Raw genomic sequence first — 7,470 nt, forward strand, 5'->3', positions numbered from 1 at the left:
TTTTTTTTGGGGGGGGGGGGTTGTTTTTTCTTTTTTTTTTTGTCTTTGTTTTTATTATTTTTTGGGTTTTTTTGTTTTGTTTTTGTTTTTTTCGGTTAAAAAAATCGTAATGTTATTCGCTCTTATAATAATCAGGCCACTTGTAAGTATCAATCTAGTCTGCGATCTCTTAAGTAAACCGTAGTTGTATTGAATTCTTTGGACGGAATAAGCCAAACACATTTCTTCGTCTGATACGTTAGCTTTTTCGACTACACAGAAATATAATATCATCTTTGGGAAAAACCAGTTTGTTGTTATATATTCCTTATGAATAGCTGACTTATTTACATCGTTGCTACTGCCAACTGCTTGACTACGGCGGGTAGTACTTTGCTTACCTATAGTGGTCATGATTTTTAAATGTCAGATTTAAATCAGATTTCATTCAATTACGTTGAATTGCATTTTTAAATTTATTTAATTAAGGCTTTTTATCCTATTTGGATGGAAAAATGCAATTTCTCACTTTCTTTTATTTCGTTCGTCGGTCAACATTAATTTTGTAACATGGTTACTCGGTGATATATGCGATGACTGGACGCATCTTATTGTAATTTTCGTTATATCTCATCTTAATGTAACAAGTGAACGTATGCGGATATAGGCCTAAAATATAGCAACCTACACCCGTTATTACTTTGTATTATTCACAAAGATTTAACACAAAGAAAATATTACACCACAGAAAATCTAGAAACATATCGGTTACCTTGCATTACCGGCGGTATTAATTTCCTCACAATAACTGTTTTATGTTTTACACCTAATTAGGATTTTCTAATAGGATTTTGTGATTGACTGAATATCCAATTGTTAGTGCTAATCTGATAAAAAAAAATTGAAACTTTCAAACTTTAGTTCAATTTCCTCTTGTATTATTTTTAATGTCACCAGAGTATAAATCTTCCTCAATCTCACTTAACAGCAATACACTCAAGGCATTCTCTTGGTAATATAACATGTTTTCCTTGAGTTAACTAATAAATACAAACATATTTTTTTTCAGCTACTGCAAAATTTGTTGGCTCATATTAAATGGCTTTTTTCACTTAAAATATGAACACAACTCAAAGGAGAAATTAAAACGTTTTGTAAACTATTTAATAACATGTTTATACGTATAAAAATTTTAACATTTTAAAAAAAAACCTGTTTTATTCTTTGTTTTATTTTATTTTTTCCTTTTTTTTAATCCATAATGTCTGCAACAAAATCAAATTGTCTCACATACAAATGGAAAGGTTTTTTGGTATATTTGATAACAATAAATCTCAGTTAAATCGTCATGCAATAAAAATTGTTGTTCATAAATCTTGTTCAAATATATAAAATATTATGAGGTGTCTTTATTGTTAGTTTATTATGTAGTCAAATTATTTACACATACTTTTTAAAACCCATCATTTAAAATCGTAAATAAAGTTGTAGGTAGACATGAAAGCACAGTTGTTTTTAAAATTAGCTTTAGTTCATGAAAATAAACATTATTTTGTTCATAACCATTTAATGATTGCAATAATTCTAAAAGCAATATAGGAAAGCACAATAATTTTGCACTATATGGTTTGTAAAGAGAAAAAGGCACATTACAAATAATTTTAGCTTAAATTGTTTGCGATGTTCACATATTTTGTCCAGGACAAAGTCAGAAGAGAGTTTAATCTGACTTGCAAGACAACTAAGCGCCACTGTGTAATTTTAATTTTTTTTGTTCAAAATAATGAAGACTTAAACAGATAATTTAGTTATAAATGTGGTTTAAAAAAAAGTTATTTGAATAAAACATTAAAAACTCAAAAAAAAATCATTCAACAGCATAGACTAATACAGGTACTTTTAGTAAAAACCGTTCACTGCACTAATGAATTGATTGCAGAATGGGCATTCTTTGGTTGGGCTTTCTTCAATGTACGTGCTACATGGCAGACAAATAGTATGGCCACATGGCACAAACAAACTGTTTTTTGGCGATCACAACATATTTCACATGTTCCTTGAGGAAATTTCTTCAAAAGAACCTGTATGAATGGAAAGAAAATAGCATAATAAATTGGTACTGGTACTAAATTAAAAAGACATAATATAAACAACTATCATTTGACCTTAAAAGAGTGTCTTTTAAAACGTATGATGTTTTATGTTTATTATAAATCATTATTTATCATTATTATTAACATTATAAAATTATTGATGTTGGTTGTTGTTTTTGTTGTTATTATTATTGTTATTATTAATTTCATTAATTATTACTATTATCATTAAATGAAATGCTAGCCCTCCTTTTTGAAAATTTCAATAAGAATGTATTTTTTTCCCATTTAATTCAGTTGAGATGTACACATAAAATTTATGCGTCTGTAGTTCTAAGTAGGCCTACTACAGTAGCACTATTAATTAGGCTACATTATACGTTACTCCGTAGATCTATACACCAATTTCTCTGGGAGCAATAATTTGTGTTGTCAGTGACAGTGACCTGTGCTTTATTTTTTCTACATATGAACATAAATAGTTATTTTGAAGATACCGTATAAATCTTCTAATGATAATAATTTTAGTGATCAATGCCAGTCATAATTTGAACCATATTATTATACATACTTTTGTGTACTTCTAATGAATTTGCACTTTATGGATAACATGTTTCTGGTGTTATATACAGCATATATAAATTGCACTTTCATCATATTTTTAAATGAATGGAGCAGTAGTTTATTATTTATATTACCTTAATACTTTTCAGAATTCGGGAAAGCAAATTTCTGACAAAGTAAAGAAAAAAAAATTCCTGGGACAGACATAAGTTTGGCTGCTTTTGATACTCAGTTCCAAAGATCAATAAATATAATATACATACTGTGGGGGTTCCTCCAGGAAGGAATGAAATACTGGTAGCAGTTTCGTCTGATGATAATGTTTCATATTCTGTTGCTTTACCTGATTTAAAAAAAATCTTGAGCTGAGGTATCTACAAAAGCTCGAAACGAAATCATTCTATTATGTTCAGCCAAACTCCAGACATGGAAACTAAAATTTACTAGTCTGAATGCAATATGTGTTGCCCTTACCCCCTAAATATGGAATGACCTGCAGGATCTCTTAAACCATTCAAGTCACATACCACTTTTAAGAATAACTAAAAAGAGTCATTACTTAGTTGTGACTAAGCATCCTTTACTTTTGGTTATTATAGTATAATTTTTTTTCAATATTTATATTTAAATCATTATTAGTTCCCAATTTATTTTACTGTACATATTATTATTATCATCATTATTGTTTTTACGTTTTAACATTATTACAGTATGCATTTCTGCCCCTGTTGGGAACTTACAATAGATTGTCCCGGCAAGGCTTATTTGTACTGTACATTGTACTGTAGGAGTATGCAATACTGTATACATAAATTATAATTTTCTGGTCATTGGACAAATTTACTTTAAATTGTCCAATTTTTATTGTTATCTTTTATTTATTTCAATTATATTGTACTTATTTATTTATTAGGTGCTATTGTTTTTATTTTTATAAATAATTTTATAGGTAAAATGTATATCTATGCATTTGAATAGTAAGAGCCTCAAATTTATAAGCACCTTGGGGTTTCTTTCAGGTCCTATTATCATTTCGTTTTCCGTTATTTTATTATTTTATTGTATTGTTTGTTTGTACTGTGTCGAGTTAATGATGATGATGATGTATAAAGTTGAATTAAATTGAAACTCCATGCCTGAGACAGCCAAATACCTTTAAAAAATTTGAAACAGCATAATTGCATAAAATCAAAAGAAGATACAAAATACTGTAAAGAGCAAACCACAAAAGAAAGACACAGTTTCCTTAAATTAAATATTTTAAACTGTACAAATTACAGGGAATTCACTTTTTATACATTTAAAAAAACATAACAGACCAGACATTAAAAGCAAGAAAAAATAATTACCAGATAAGCCAGGATCTGGTAAGTCGCTGCTGTCGGTATCACTAATTTCATAGGTTTCAACCTCCTGTAATGTATTATTTGCAATAATAAAAATATTTATGATTAATTACTTAAACACGGTTGCATATTCATGTATTAAAAATTATTTCTTCAACAATTCTGAAGGATAGCACAAAAAAAAAATGGGTTTAAATTGGAATATTTTGTGAAGTGATAAAAGAGGTATCCATTGTTAAGGTTATATAACGTTTTAAACTTTTCTGAGTTAAATACTGTTAAATTGAACCTATCTAAATATGGCTGTATATCTGAGGTTAAGATCAACAATCTTAGTTATGCTGATGATAGGTGATATTGCCCATCGCCTCTATCCCTCTTCCCCTCTCTTTGGGTTGCACGGTTTGGGGGTCATTCAAGTATTATGTAACGCAGAGGGGGTGGGGGGTATAGTGGAAAATGTTACAGTGTGTGACATAGGGGTGGGGTTGTTGCTTTAAGTGTTACATAACAAAATTAATTTTAATGGGAAGAGAAGAAATATTAAATATTCAAAAATAAATATTTTCATATAAAAAAATTACAAAACATCCTACAAATTTGTAGTGTAGGACAAATTTGTAGTGGAGGACATTTATCCTGATACTTAATGTTGTTCATCTGATTTTATTAAAATTGTTGATGTTCGGAAGGGGGAGGGGGTTCTAGAGTTACATAACACTTAGAGGGGGTTTGACAAAGTGTTACAGAGTGTTACGGGGAGGTGGGGTGTAGGGGTGTCAATATTTGCCAACGAAATCTGTGCGCATGTTATTCTCTCATAAAGAGCAGCAGCATTACTGGTAAACCTACATAAAGTATTTTTATGTAATAATAAACTTTAATTTCTAATGAATTTAAATATCTTGGGACACATTGTAAATAATGATCAGTGAAAAATTCAGATATTATGCAACAATATTGACCATTAATTATACAGTATTCTGATAAGTATACAATGTTCTGATTTGGTAAAATTCAAGTTAATTGTGTTACTGCTTAAATATGTATTATGATGCATTATGGTCTAGCTGTAATAAGTGAACATTAAGGGCAGATAGAAAACATTAACTTATTATCTTTTCTTTTTTAATGGGAGACTTTTTTACTTCTTTTTACTTGTTAAACAAGCTAGAACACATTTGAAAAATTCAATGACAAAACCAATGACTGAGTAGTTTCTGGATATTGCCACAAATCGGCTTTTTATGAAAAAAAATCCCAATTTACTCCTCAAAATGTTCAAAAAAGGAGGGAGGGAATGATAAGCTAATAATATTTTTATTTGCCATAAACATATTGCATGTTTGCTACAACAATGCATTGTGTTTAAATCTTAAACTACCATGTCACAATAGTACATCAGCCATGTTTGTAAGCCATAATTATGGTTTATTATTCTTTATGGGAAACCTAAGGAAGTCTATTATATTTTATTGGCAAAGACTTCTTAGTTGTAAAAATACATTAATTAAGTGCATTATTTAAGTTTATAGACCGGCAACTAGTATAAATTGTGAGAATACTGTTGGAGTTTTTTTGTGTGTACAGACATTTTTAATTAAAATTTAAAATGTACTTTGTTTATGAAATAAGAATAAATTAAATAAATGTATTGGTCAAAGCATATGTGCATTGGTCAACATGGTAGATGGGATCGTCCTCATGTCATCAGGACTAACAGCTATGTTTCTTACCTTTAACTTGGTACATAGGTACAACCTTATTTTAACACCTGCATCAGCTACACTTTCAAGGGTCCAATCCTAATCGGTTATTGCTTTCGCCCTGAAATCGGCCAAATGTGTGGTCATGTTTTTCAGTAATCCTAGTTTAGAGTTGCCATGGGGAAAAAAGTATCTTTTGCCACCAAAAGTATGTCTTTTTTGGAAGACTGCCTTCCCTGCCGGAGAGTAGGGGACCCACTTCCTTTGATAGATCGTACTTGAATATACTCTCTCCTTTTGGTGTCATAATGCAACCATCCAAGTTGAAAGGTTATATCTGAGGATTTTGGCTTTACTTTCTTGGCTTCTTCTTTTGTTTTTGAGTTTTATTTTTTCGGTTTTATTTTTTTTTATCTTTTGAATTGTTTGCAGTAAACTGTTCCCTGAAAAATACAAGTCAAGAAATTAATTATCACTTAGTGACCTTTGCTTCTCCACTAATGATCATGTCATGTCTTGTGCAGCCAGACTACGCAATCATCAGTCCATAGCGGGCCGTATGAACCAGGACCAGAGTAACCTACTTGTCACGAAATTATGGAGATACAATGATGTCACGTTTGAGTGATCATGTGTCAATAACCTAAATTTTGGTCATTTTTCGACAAAATTTTAAATTAAGTTCATTTTGAATAAAGGTAGGCTGAACAACTTAACTATAAATTCAACTCTCTTGGACTAGTAGTTGCTAGGTTATAACATGATGTCAATGGCAAAATTAATGTGTTTTTTAAATACTGTATGTATACAGGTGCTCCAATTTTGTCCTATTTTGTAAATGTCACTTAGGGTGTCCAGCTGAACCAGAAAATGATAAAAAAAAAATATGATGTACTTTGTTGGAGGTTAGGTTATGTTTAACCATATAATTTCTGGAATAATCATTTATATAAATATTTGTTTTTCACTTGACCTTTGACCTTTGCACAACTGATACCTAACTGATGATGATTTTTTTTAAACATGTTGAGAAAAAACTTTTGGTGTCAAATACATTGATATTTGTACAGTTTACCAGATGTTATAAGAATATTACATACTCATACATACCCCCAAAAGTTTGCATAAAATAGTATAATTTGGCTATAAAAGTTACTTAAGTTTCATATCAGTTTACGGTACTGGCAAACCAGAAATTGCGTGGGTAACAAGCTTATATATATAGGTGACAAAAAAATAATTATAGGTATAAGGCAGGCAGGTTGGTTGGAGCTTCTGGACTATTACCTACAGCAGTTAAGGTTTCTTATAAATTCATTCCTGCATTGTTGTTCACTTGTTAAAAAATTAGAGGTCATTCTAAACAGTGTAAAATTTAGGAAAATAAGGAATTTTATGTAGCCACTGTCACTACATAAAACACAGACAATTTTTATTTTTTTATTCTACTAAACATTCCATTGAATTTTAAATCTTGGGTTCTTTCAGTTAGACAATATTTATAGAATTAAATTACAAAGTAGGTTTAGTAGGGTTAGAATCTGGTGCATTTTTTGTTGGTCTTAAAATTTCATTTTTGTTTAGGGTTAGAATTACAGATATGTTGCACAAACCTGTAAAGATATATATCATTGTTAGATTATGAGTAGCCATGCTTGGAAGCAAGACACGCAACGACGGATAACAAGTAATAGATACAATAAAGCAGTATTACAGGAGAACAACAACTAAAGTTTATTCACAATAACATTTCAATATATACAGTACATAGGTAAATGGTGA

At 29.9% G+C, this 7,470-nt stretch overlaps 1 long non-coding RNA gene across 1 annotated transcript in view; it reads right to left on the bottom strand.

Moving 5' to 3' along the window:
- Positions 1 to 903: 903 nt before the first annotated feature.
- The window catches only part of LOC117120557, an 8,791-nt gene continuing 2,224 nt past the window's right edge, over positions 904 to 7,470 (bottom strand). The window contains exons 3-5 of the long non-coding RNA XR_004447380.1: positions 5,719 to 6,131; positions 3,986 to 4,049; positions 904 to 3,019 (exon numbers count right to left, since the gene is read on the bottom strand). This is a non-coding gene — a long non-coding RNA (uncharacterized LOC117120557). The remainder of the gene's footprint in view (positions 3,020 to 3,985; positions 4,050 to 5,718; positions 6,132 to 7,470) is intronic.

This window comes from Anneissia japonica, unplaced genomic scaffold (genome assembly GCF_011630105.1).
Source record: "Anneissia japonica isolate Jap-2015-1 unplaced genomic scaffold, ASM1163010v1 scaffold287955_len215512_cov160, whole genome shotgun sequence".
Lineage (NCBI taxonomy): Eukaryota > Metazoa > Echinodermata > Crinoidea > Comatulida > Comatulidae > Anneissia > Anneissia japonica.